This window comes from Colias croceus, chromosome 10, assembly GCF_905220415.1.
Source record: "Colias croceus chromosome 10, ilColCroc2.1".
Lineage (NCBI taxonomy): Eukaryota > Metazoa > Arthropoda > Insecta > Lepidoptera > Pieridae > Colias > Colias croceus.
In genome coordinates, this window is record NC_059546.1 from 4,278,884 (window position 1) to 4,292,637 (window position 13,754).

The 13,754-nt window shown below is 35.4% G+C and overlaps 1 protein-coding gene across 2 annotated transcripts in view; it reads right to left on the reverse strand.

Annotated features, from left to right (window-relative positions):
- Window positions 1–620: 620 nt before the first annotated feature.
- The window catches only part of LOC123695112 (homeotic protein ultrabithorax), a 108,309-nt gene continuing 95,175 nt past the window's right edge, over window positions 621–13,754 (reverse strand). For both annotated transcript variants that reach the window (XM_045640844.1, XM_045640843.1), the window contains one exon: window positions 621–1,556. The gene's annotated coding sequence lies outside the window, so the exon portion shown is untranslated. The remainder of the gene's footprint in view (window positions 1,557–13,754) is intronic.

Here is a 13,754-nt window from a genome sequence, read left to right on the forward strand (position 1 = left end):
ACGTATATAGGACGGTAGGTGTGACGTCAATAAATAAAAAATATCTTATCGAAATTTATAAAATTAATCATCGAAAGTTAATTTTGAATAAATAAAAAATAATCGTTATAAATTTATTTAAAATGTATAATAAAATTATATAAACACTTTTTTAATGGAATCAATGTAACAACTCAATTCATATTATTATTTATGCTTATCTTTATTTATTAGACCACATTAATTACGTCACACCACCAGAAAATATTCTCACAATTAATTATAAAAAGTATAATATAAAGTATTTAATTCTGACCGTATACAGACATTGTACATCAGTTTCAGGTTAAAATTCATACTAATTACCATAAATATTTACATTTACATAAATCCCTTTCCTTGCTTAGCACGATTTCTTACGAAGTGAAACAATCTTGAGATAAAAATATCTATCATTGTCGAAGACGTATGAGTCACAGAATGCAACATCATAAACTTATTTTGTTGTTCTGCCCACTTACCAATGAATCTTACATTAATAATGGCAAGTCATCAGTAAACCTGACATATTTGTACATTACAATTTCTTATGAAAATTTATTGCAAAGAAAATATACAAGCGACATCTTTTATAGCCAACGAGCCAACGCGACACTCTATAATATTCGAAAAGGATAGCATTTCGAAAATGCCAATCGGTTAGCTTCACAATATGGTTTAGAATCTGTATATCTACACGGCTACAGTCCGCATCGAGCCGAGTCCGCGTTTTGCAGATAAATTGCGATTGCAAGTGATCGATAGTGAGGTACAATTCGCACGATAAATAAAAACACAATTCCATTTGAGGCCGGAGGCAGCCGAGCGGCCGTCTCGTGTACCTCAGCAGGCGTTCAAGATTTATTCAGGGAGATGCTGAACAATATATCACGGGAACAACGCGGGAACTTGACCTATTCCTAGTGTGGAACGGCCACTGTTCCGATACGGCCGATAGCAGATTAGCCTGACTGATAGCAGCTCGGCGTCGCTTCGCCGCCCATACACGCCCCTCGGCTACCGTCACACGTCAACCTCTGGCTGTTCATTGCGTCACACGACACGCCGACACAGCCTAATTAATAATTAAAGAGGCATCTATTTAATCATCTCGAGATTAACATAACATATGCATACATAACTCAGGCTTAGCGATAAATAAGCGGACATCGAACGTGTATTTTTCATACGAACATATAATTTATAGTTGACGATGATATCGCGACTGGTTCTTTTATTTGTGAAATAGTGATACGCGGAGTGTGCTCGGTAAGCGTTACTAACGGGAAATTTTGACAATAAATCTTCGGCAGTCGATTGCCTAAGCGTTCGTGTGGGCCGGCAGAAAAATTTATTCGACATTCGGCATTGATATCTTGATCTCGGGATGTCAAATTGTGTGGAGCGGGCGGAGTATGGGCCTCTATACAGTGCACACTGTACTACAATATTCATGACTTATTACAATGCGTTTTAAGCCGGGATGTGTTCGACCTACCAAGGATTGGTAATGAAGCGACATAATACGCGACGACCACCTGAAACAAAAGGAAAAGCGAAATTAATAAAACGTCAAAAAAATAAAATTTCATTAATGATAAACGGGCAAACAATAATAAAATTAGCATTTGTTTATTTATAGCGTTAATATGATAAGAAGGCAAAGTCGAGTAAAATATTTGAAAACCAATAAAACGCCAAGCGACATCGCCTCTATAACTCGATCAATCGATAGGCCATACATCAATTAACAATCACTGAGCAATATAGTGTCTCTTATATTATTTATCGTGAACATTTGCGTCACTATAATTCCATTATGCATTAATTTCTAAAGCGATTTTGATAAAAGGCCGTATCTGTAGCTCGCAGGCTCCGTCGAGCCGGCTGAAATTAAGATGTAACATGATGCGAGAACGAGCAAGAGCTGCTAGATTTATTGCTATACCACTTTGCATATGCTGATTTACAAAGACCGAGGATATCTATGGAGTTGTTAAAACGGTACGTTTAGGAATGTAGCATAAAAGCACGCCTAACGAACGCATTCGATTTAAGTGTGTTATGGTATCCGGAACTTGAATATTTTAATGGAGTATCGGAATTTGTGTTCTATTTAATGATTTTCTATTTAAATACAGAAAATGGATATAATATTGAAACTAAAGCTAATTCTATTAATAAGGTAGGTATTAAAATTATGATTAATAACATCAATTAGTAGGTATCTATATTACATTGATAGGTAACCAAATTTATGACAGAAATTAATGTAATAATATTCATTAAATAATAAACATTGATATATATCTAGCGCAAAATAAAACAAATAAATACATATAAGGTATTAATGAAATTGTAAGCTCTATATAATTACTCGTCGCTGATGTAGCCGATTCGCAAGGCGGTGGGCGCGGGACGAGTCTCGGCCGCAGTCAGCAGAAAGAAACAACAGCTACGTATTTTCACTTCACTCATATAACTCAACACTTTCATAGATTAAATTATATCTAAATTTTAGTCCTCGCAAATGATATATGTGCAGATATTAACCGTTGTTTTAGATTGAAAACTAACTACCTGACTAAATGTGTTTTGATTTATTTACATACATCATTAAGGTCAATCTTTGCGAAAAAAAAGAACTTATCGATAAACCTTGTTCATCTATGTAATGTAATATAATTATGTTGTAATTATTTTAAAACCGTTATTACTTATTAATCATTTTTTTTTTTTGTTATTTTCCAGATGTCCCAGAGGTGATTTATTTGGTAAAATTCATCTTAAGCCAAATAGGCACAGAAGTTATTTCTTACCCTCCTCTTGGAAAAAGTAATAAAGAAGAGGACGCCATCCGAATAATTGATACTATTATGTGTTACTACTGCAGACGAGGTAAGCCGTAAGGGTGATGTTATATCTAGCTACTATAATAATTATAAAACTAGTGTTTTGGTGTTTAATACTTTTTTTTCATTAGACTATCATCTTTTAATTAGATATTTTAAAAACAAAGAAACTACATCGATTCTTGTAAATTCTTGTTTCAATGCACGAAGCGTTTAATTATCTAAATTATTTAATTACATAGAAACTAAATCAGAATATTAACGCAAAGTGCCACGCATAAACGCCAGCAATAAAGCAAAAAGCAATCCTTTCAGCAAACATCATAAGGACATACATCTTGCAGGAAACGTCTAGAAATAGAACAGCGGGTAATGACCTAGACTATAAGTAACATCCTGAATTCCTTTCTATTTCAGACACTGGCCAGCAGGAACAATGAAAGAACAGCGGTAGGCGCTCCGTCAAGTGCGAGAGACCATAAATTCAGTAGGACGCGCAATTTGTTGAATTACAGCATGCGCCAGCCACCAGGCCGACGCGAAATTAGCTCCCACAGAGATAAATTGACGGCAGCCCGCTAAATAAATTATTTGGGAAAACCGAGAAAAAACGGGCGTCTTCCCTTGATAAGGGTTGCGCGCATCCCACCGTGGAAATAATGAATATCGACCGCTTTGTTACGTAACTGAGCACTGTATTAAGTATTAACTACCTATTTTTTCCATGACAAATATCTGAGATAATAAAGAACATGTTAAAGCGTTAAAAAGATTTATAAAATTTCGACCTGTACATTAACCCGTAACAAAGCACATTGCACACGATTCTTATCAGATATTCACCTTTGTTAATTTAAATTCAGATCAAGTACTGATACATTTGACGGCGTCACAGATTTAAAATTGCATTGTAATCATTCAATTCATCGTATCTCGCATACGATCTGAATTATAAGACAACATCGCATTGAGACGTTTAATTCGAAACCAGCTTCGAACTTAATCGGCAAATTATCACCCACTGGTATTTTATCGCGATCGCAAGTATTCTCACGATAAAAAACGTAATTTTTCACGTTTACACGACCATTATGAAATGAGTTTCTACATTGAAATATTCGCTTCACACGTGTTCGGTTAGTTTGTTTCATTCGAAATTGAAGTATGTGTTATTAATTTTGAGACATGTCCTCATATTTTAATGTTAATAGTGGTCTTTTTTTTTTAATTGTTTATTTTTTTGTATTAATATCTGATCTTTTTATCAAGTGGAATTCATAGAATTCATTTAATAACTGCAATGTCTACAAAAAAGATAATTAATTAACTCCATATAAAATTCTCAAATTCTTGTTTCAATAGTAGGTACCTCTTTTTATTATTATACATTTTATATTATATTGTTTTATATATTATTATATACCATTTTGCTTTAATTTTTAATGTTGTCGCTGTATGCTTAGCAATAAATACTTTCATATTCGTGATAAATAACGGTAACAAATCTGAAATATGATTTTCTTTCATAATCACAAAAGCTCACCACACCCTTTCTTTCAGCGGGATTAATCTTAGTTGTATATTCGAGATTTAGCTGGCAATAAGAAAGACGCATAGGTGGGCTTAGACGGGCGAGTGGCAAATTGTCTCAGTTTCGGCCCCTCGCCTTGCTACAAGCGAAAGGATTTTATTACATTCGTTAACGCATTTTAGATTTAAATTATATTTAGACGCATAAACTAGAAATAAAGGCATGACAAAATCTGTTTCAAAATTAATTAAATACTTTTTAAATGATATAGAGTTGTAGAGTTTTAGAACATATTAAAATTGATTAGGTACCTACGCAATTAAGTACCTATGCAATGACAGATGTTTCAAACTCGCAAGAAGAAGAACATTTTCTTAAAATATAAGTAATATTGTAAAAAAATGCATTTCATTAAAAGTACTCTACGCAGTGATCACTCTGGGTACTAACTCAAATAAAAGTTCAAAAAGTCTCTTGTCTATTTAATTCCTACAACACATGTAGCTCCTAGTATCAAAAAATAAAAATTACATAACAGATACAATTCTTCCAGGTTCCATTATTAAAAAGGCAGCTTGGCGGGGCTTATCCCACCCTACCTGAGTGGCCATTAATTCATCCCCTCCGAATGCCATGACGTGCCTGTGTAGCGCCATTACAATTTCGATTATTGTTCGCTCCACATTTTGATGTTGTATGAATTTTTTGAATTTGAATGCATATGTTGTAAACTATATTTTCTGTTACTATTTTATTAGGAATAATATGTTTTTGCCTTTTGGTTTTCTTGCTGACCAAAAGTATCCCAAAACGGTAGCATAAAATAAACTAGGTATATACTCGCTTCTAAAGACATATTAACTATCAAAACGGCATGCAAATGTCTACATTATATAAGATCCAGTAACAGACCAATTCTATTACCTACAAAATAATTTGATTGGATATTGATAAATAGCTTTATTATGTGCTTTATATCGCTGTAGGGGAGCGGGGGGCACGTTGTTACAGGGGTAAGAAGTTACACGCATTTTTTACCGGGATTTTAAACTCTTTGGTAGACGTAAGTGGCCTCATTTGTTTCCTTATCACATAGTGTGTTGCAAAAAAACAATAAGTGACCCGCCGAGCGGCAAACTGTTAGGTTATGTGCACGTGTCTCGATTTCCATTAATTAAGTAACAAAATCTTATACGAAATTTTTGATTCCTGCTGTCTATGCTTGTTATTCTCTAAATTCTTTTCACCTCGAACGTTCATAATGCATCGAGTTTTAATTTGTAATAGCGTTTTATTCTGCTATTAATATCCATCAATGGCGGCTTTAATTTTAATTAAAAAACATACCATGGGGCAGGTTGTTACAATTTTTCGGGGTAGGTTGTTACATGTAACAACTTGCCTCAGACCTTGTATTATCGTTCATCTCATTGACTTTAGAAATTGCTGTACTAGGTACAATTACTAGTCAAGAAGTTTATGAATCTGCTGCGGCAGAAGTACTGCAGAATAAAACGAGCATTCTTAAAGCAAGCAAAATGTTTAATTTGAAAAGAAAAGTGTCTTGAAAATGTTAGATTTTAGTTTGACTGAAGTGACAAGTTAAAAAAGAATAAATAATTTATTACCTACATGTTGATATTTACCACAGAATATTTACTGACGAAGTTTTCTAATTCAGTCATAAAAAAGTATTTTATAAAAGATTTAAGAAAGTTCCTGCCAAAGCTATGTGATTATTACTGTTAAAAGTTGGAAAATTACGATAAAGATAGGTATTATAATTGCTCATAAATGTTATAAGACTGTTCAAAATAGTATCTTTTATTCATAACGTTTTGAAATAATAAAAAATAAATTAATTACTATTGTTCATTTTGTTTATTTACCTACTGTAACATCGTGCCCCGAAGCTGTAACAACTAGCCCCAAGTCAGGGGTAAGTTGTTCCAATCGACTCATTTCATTAATTCTCTATTATAGGAAAAATTACGTAAGTTTTAATATTTTTCCAATGCTATTCTACTAGCCGAATAGACACACTAATGGTAAAAGCAATCAAATGTATACATTATTTGATAGATTTTGTGATATTAATAATTATCTAAAAATTGTAACAACGTGCCCCCCGCTCCCCTAATGTTTATCTTTAAATACAACAGTTAGAGCTATTTGCAACGAATTCCAATTCGGTCCCCGCATTGAACATAAATCAGGATTTTGGACGGGTGAAGCTAAAATTTTGAGCGCTATAAGCCGAGCGTAAATTTCTTAAAACATGACGTGTCGGAAAAAAATCCAACCGAAATTGTTATAATCTGATATTCAAAAATGTATTACATATTACACGGTTTGAAATTATACAACGCAAATGTATCGAATATTTTATTATGATTCAAAGTATACGCTTTCTTGTTTTCTTTTTGCAAAATAATTTGAATCAGTAATTGATTTTGTATTAATAGAACACAAGTAAAATTGCGAAGATAAGTAAAGTAAAACAATAAAGATTTCGTTATATTTCTTAATGTACCAGCTGTGCTGCGCTCCGAGTTATGACCGAACGTTTAACCTATCGATCTCAATAATAAATCACTACATATCGATGCTTTACAGCCAATAAAGGATAACCGCCACCTATAAAATTGTTCATGAGAGTGGTTTAAAGTGAAAAATATAAAAAAAAAATTCATAAAAAAAATTGTATAGACCCCAAAAAGCTGGAGATGTATACAATATAGCATTGAATTTAGTACTTATTAAATGACGTTTTTATTTTTCCATTATATAGCGCAAAATACAATTTACTGTCGCTTATCCTCAAATGGTTTTTATTTTGTAAACAGGAAAAATGGCACAAGTGTAAATACTTGAATTTTTTGCTTGAGCATAAATGACGTAATTCTAATTTAAATGTTATATACATCGAAGAAAAATGTCACAAGCAAAAGTTTTAGGGAAAAAATATAGGTAAATACTGTGTAAGGAGCTACCGAATAAAAATTAACAGTATGCAAAACTGTATAAAGTTAAATTTTTTAACGGAAATATTTTGCATAAGATACTGAAACTTGCTTTGCCCCAAATTTTGCTTTAGGGATGTAAATAATTAGAAGACATCAATATTTATCAAATCAGTCTTTATTGGACGTATTAATAGCACATAACATAAGCATCACAAAATCAAAAACAAAATAAAAAAGCATCTCCGACGAATGGCTCTTACATAGCCGAGCTCAAATTAACTTAAAAATAACAAAGGTAATTTTTTTTTTTTATGTCAGAGCAAGCAAAGGAGCAGGTGGGCCACCTGATGTTAAGTGGTCACCACCGCCCATAAACACTTGTAACACAAGGAGTGTTACAGGTGCTTTGCCGGCCTTTAATGTACAAATAAGCTCTTTTCTTGAAGGCCTCAATGTCGTAGTTGTTCGGGAACACCGCAGGTGGCAGATCGTTCCACAGTTTCACTGTACGCGGAAGGAAGTTACGGGTAAAGCGGACAGTGGTGGAGCGCCAACCATCCAGATGGTGCGGATGGAACTGGTTTTTACGGCGTGTGGTCCGGTGGTGGAACTGTGCGGCTGGTATAAGGTGGAACAATTCCTCAGAGCACTCCCCGTAGTAGATTCTGTACAGTATACAGAGAGACGCAACGTCTCTCCGCACTGACAGTGGATCGAGCCTATCGGAAAGCCTACGGTCATCGACAATTCGAGCTGCTCGACGTTGGATGCGGCCAAGTGGAAGGAGTTGATACTGTGGGGCTCCGGCCCAGAGATGAGAACAGTACTCCATATGCGGTCGCACCTGAGCCTTGTACAGCTGAAGTCGGTGGGCCGGCTTGAAGTACTGTCTCGATCTACTGAGCACACCAAGTTTTTTCGAGGCTATTAATTTAGCTTTCGCTTCCAAATGACTGCGGAATTGAACGTCACTCGAGATTTCAACTCCGAGGATTCCGATTTTCGGCGATATACTAAGAGGAGTACTCTTAAACCGAGGTTCTACGACAAATGGGGTCTTTTTAGCGGTAAACGCGCAAACCTAGGTGTCTTTAGGGGATTGAACTCGACAAGATTAAGTTCGCCCCACTCCGAGACTTCTTGGAGAGAAGACTCGACTTCAGACACAAGTTTGTTTCGACTCTTATTGAGGCTTTCCTTTGAGGTGTTTGCACGGCCGGGATAAAGAGCATCCCCCGTACTGTCGTCTGCATAGCAATGAATGTTACTGATTTGTAACAAATCATTGATATGCAGAAGGAACAGTGTAGGAGATAGCACGCAGCCTTGTGGGACACCAGCGTTCACATGAAGAGGCTTAGAGCAAGAACCGTCGATAACGACCTTAATGCTCCTCTCTTCCAGGAAGCTGGCTACCCAATCGCATAACCTTGCAGGAAGTCCGAAAGATGGTAATTTCGCTAGAAGTGCCTTGTGCCAGACCCGATCGAAGGCTTTCGCTACATCCAAACTTACAGCCAATGCCTCCCCTTTACTCTCAACCGCCTCCGCCCATCTGTGAGTGAGGTACACCAAAAGATCACCAGTCGAGCGACCACTACGGAAACCGTATTGCCGGTCGCTTAACAACTGGTTCTCCTCCAGATACCTCATGAGCTGGCAGTTAATAATGGATTCCATTATTTTGTAAAGAAGTGATGGCGATCGGTCTGTAGTTTACGGATTTGAGTAGACGGATTTGAGCGATCGCCTTTTTTAGGGATTGGGTGGACAAGAGCAGTCTTCCACGAATTCGGGACAATGCCTTTGGCGTAAGAGAGCCGAAAAAGACGCGTTACAACCGGTGCCAACTCAGGAGCACATGTCCTAAGCACAATCTCCATCCGGCCCAGTCGACTTATGGATGTCAAGGGAAAAGAGAGCGTTTCGAACGGCACGTTGTGTGAAGCGTATATCCGCCATTGAATGGTTGCACCGCGGGATGGTCGGCGGTGTCATTCCCCTGTCATCATGAGTCGAGTTCCTAGCAAAGAGAGCGCCCAAGAGTTCTCTTTAGCGGAATGGGCCAGAGAGTCTTCGTCCTTGTGCAAAGGTGGAAAGGATGAACGACAAAAGTTACCTTGGATGGCCTTGGCGAGGGACCAAAACGCCCTTGTTCCCGAAGGAAGTCGCGCTAGTCTATCGCCAAGTGCACCAATATAACTAGATTTTTTAAATAGAATTCAACGTTTTGTAATTTTTATGTATATTAAATTTTGTTCTGTGTAGGTATTTCTCATATAAAACATTACAAAAATTTAAAAAAAAGAACTGCAACTTTAACAAACAAAGTTTTCTTAACATTAATTAAGATTAATGAAATCAGTCTTCTCATCGCGAAGCCGCTTGGGCTCGTAGGTTTGGGGAAACGATACCGATAACCACCATTCCAAACTGTTTTTAGGCGTATAAACGACAAATAGGATGAAAACAAATTAGCATAAACGTATTTTTCATTTCTGCTATTTTATCCTAAGCGTCATAATTTCTTCTGTTTCGGGAGGGAAAAAAAGTATAAGCGACAAACTATTATTAAATATTTATAGGGACAAATGTAGTATCCGCCATTTAAGTGTTTAAAGACTAACCGGAAAAAAAACTGCTAAACACCAAATTAAGTCTCAAAAATGTTGCCTTTCTATATCAAACGACAATTTTGTTTTTTGAAGGCACGAGCGTAAAGTACTAAATGAAATTTAACAAAAAATTACAGCGAAGCAAATTATCTTAAACGCATATTTTTTTATACTTGCCTTCAGACAAAATGGTTTAACGTTAAAATAGTAAAATTTTACAGGAAGCCCAAAAAGTATAAAGGTTGTTTGTATTGAAAATTTTTGATTAACTACCAAAATGCATTCCACACAAAAAAATCTGTCGTTTAAGACGAAGAAATTTGGCCTTAGTCTTTGAATTTACTACCGCCTAACCGACTTAAAGTTTAACCTAGAGATGTGTGAACTAGACCAAACGACGCAGAAAAAAAAGAGCAATTCAGCGGTATATATAAGTCCGTTCTCCAAAAAATGGCGCTTATCCCTTTTTGGCTGTAAGTCATCGATATCTCTCAAGAAGGCGACCATTACGCAGAATTGTTTAAAAGCTACGCACGCGCTTTACTTTGTCGCCGTTCTGAACTTTCACACCGCACAGATTTGTATTATTTTTAGAACGCGCTAAGCAAAATGACGCACCCTCTAATCCTTCTTTTTATGTAACTCTCTATTTATTTCTGTAACACTCTCGCCGGCATGTGGAAGATCACACTCGCGCGCAACATTTTTAAAATTCCGACAAACTCTACTCTCAATTAACGGAGAATACATTGATAGATGTTTATTTTATTGGGCTCCGTATTAACAACGTCCGTCTGGGCGAGCTTTAGATAGAGGTTACGAAATCGCTCGTACAAATGAAATAGTAAATATGCCTGTCTTTAATAAATCACTGCAATAATTCATTTTGCATATAAATGATACGATGTCTGCATATAATGCGAACTATATTAAATGTCAACAATGCAGAATCATTTATCACGCCTCTATTTAAAAGCATAGCGTAAAAAAAGATACGTAAAATAATTTTGTTGCCAAATATTGAAACGAGAAAAACTATTTAATCCGAAAACTTTTGTAGGTTGTCCGTATAAATCTATGTGTCGTTGTGGATGCCAAGGAAATAAGATGGGATTGAGTTGGCAATGCGATTTAAGTGGGGTTAAGATAATCCGTCATAGCGATCGTACGCAAGTGTTGCCATGGCGCGTCCGAGGTGGGTTTGCGCTATTAATTACAAATAATCGGTTTCTTGTTATTATTTATTGGCTAGTTTGTGTACAGCCCCAAACCGCCCGCGGCGTTGCGTGTCGGATGTGTGGCTGTAGTCAAAACAGATTGAGTTGCATATTCAATGAAATTATCTAGGAAATATTTATAATCATTTAAAATTGAGTTTATATAAGTTCGAAAATATGAGATAATCTATATATATAAAACTCAAAGGTGACTGATATAGTGATCTATCAACGCACAGCCCAAACCACTGGACGTATCGGGCTGAAATTTGGCATGCAGGTAGATGTCATAACGTAGGCGTCCCCTAAGAAAGGATATCCCGAAATTCTTGCGGGAACGGGGAAAAACGGGGATGCACGTACAAAGTCGTGGGCGGAAGCTAGTATTATATATAGATGTAGAGTCATAGAAACTGATATAATTTATGACTTAATATTTTCATATAATCGTTAATATGAAAGACATGTAAAATAAATGCACACTGCACCTCATAATTAATTACTATCAGATCCAATAGACCAAGATTGATAAGTGTCGATCGTAAATCAATCATTTTTGACAGCTCGCAAACATTTCAGTCTGGATTAACGCATGATCCTACAATAAACCTACATAGAAACCTGTCCGTATCAATTATTAAAGCTACACAAATAATACGTTCGGATGAATTACACACCAGAATCTACTGTTTTATTTGAATTACCTGTGTTGAAAGAGCCAGTGTCATGTAAAATTTATAAAAATTGCGATTTGGTGATATCTAATATTACAAGGTAAGTAATTGCAAATATGATTTCCGTATTGGTTATTTGTATTAAGCTATCACCTCAGTTTCACAATCACCATAAATAGCTATCTAACCCAAATATCAAAGGAAAAGGCATTTCGAATATTAGTTGCAATTACTTTTGCCTCATACAATTTGCAAATACCTAAGCTCTTGCCTCTTAGATATCTACCATCTGTCCTGGGTATGTGTGCATAAATTAAATCTAAATTCCTACAAAAGACAAATATTTATACATTATAACAGGTTTTATCGAGTTTTCTAAGCAAAACTAGTGTAACAGCATTTAAGTTAGCGATGTTATGTCCGATAGTGGTGCTGGATTAATTCGCTAATATGCTGTTGCTGACAAAGATTTAATATTTGTAATGTTTAGCGAAACTTGTTTTTAATAACGTAAAGCTTAATTTGCAATTCCTGTTACGATGTGTCAAAAGGGTGAAACGATTCACCACTTATTATAATTATTATTTATGCAACATAATTTTAATTTCTTTAGTTAAATAATATGACAAGTATAATATTGTACTTTAGCATAGCACGTTATTACAATCCCTCATTCGAGAACAAACAGGGGAAAATATAAAACAATTTCTCGGAGCGAAGATTACTCCTGGGATGTGATCTTTATTACCACGAATCACGTGATACAACAATAAACTATTTTTCATCGCCGGTTATTTAGTGAAGCGCTGTGTTCACACTTTTTATTTTTTCCTCTATTTCCTTAGAAAAATAACAATCGTGGCCATGCATCAACGTCGCGGGAGCTCGTTACCGAAATCACGTTTATCATAGATCACATTTGTCTAAGGCTTTACTTTTAATTGTAACGATAAAAGCCTAACCACCTATATTTCTGCAAGGAAAATTGTACCTTTTTCTTATCAAAACATGGGAGAAATTTCCAAATGAAAATTGAAGTACTATAGTTAAATTATAGGAAAGGTAAGAGAGAAGAGTCGCGAGCCACACACGACGAATTACGAGCGAACTCGGGACGCGGGCTTGAGTTATGTGACCGCGATATAGGTATAATATTTATGAATTATATATGTTTGGAAAACTTTTGTTTAAAATATTTTGGAATGTAATATTTTTGTTCGAATGTTTTATAAAACATTATTTTAAACTGTTAAAAGCTTAGGTTAAAAGTAATAATATCATAGAATTTGTCAGGTTCCATGTTGAACCATTGTTCTTCTATTTCGCAGTTTTCAAATTTACTAAAAAATATTAATAGTTTGTTGACTTGTTACTTATTCGTATATCCTTTATATTTCAGATGCTGACATCATTCAACACAAGCGGTTGCATAGCGAAACTTCACACTTAGGTATCTTACACGTACGCAAATGAAGACGCCATCTCGCAGTAAGACAAAACAAATAGTGCACGAAGACTGCAGTTGATAAGTTTATGGTGCTGTTGACAGAGAGGACTTTATTCAATACGTACGCCTTACATTACTAATGTATATTTAAAAAATATATTCGACCTATAACGGAAACCAATAAAACAAAATTAGACAAATGTTTTTAATAAAATTAAGCAAGTTCGTTTAATTATTCCCAAATATTGATAATGATGACTAAATTAGTTGTATAAACAAGAAAAACAGGATGAGAGTTCTTTCAAATGAAATATAGTGGTGATAAATATTAAAAAGCTACTTACATTAGAGTCGAAACACGTAACTAGTTTCTGCGAATATTTGTCTAAGCAGACGCTGCAAGAGGGAAAATAAAGGCCCGATATTGTTTTGCG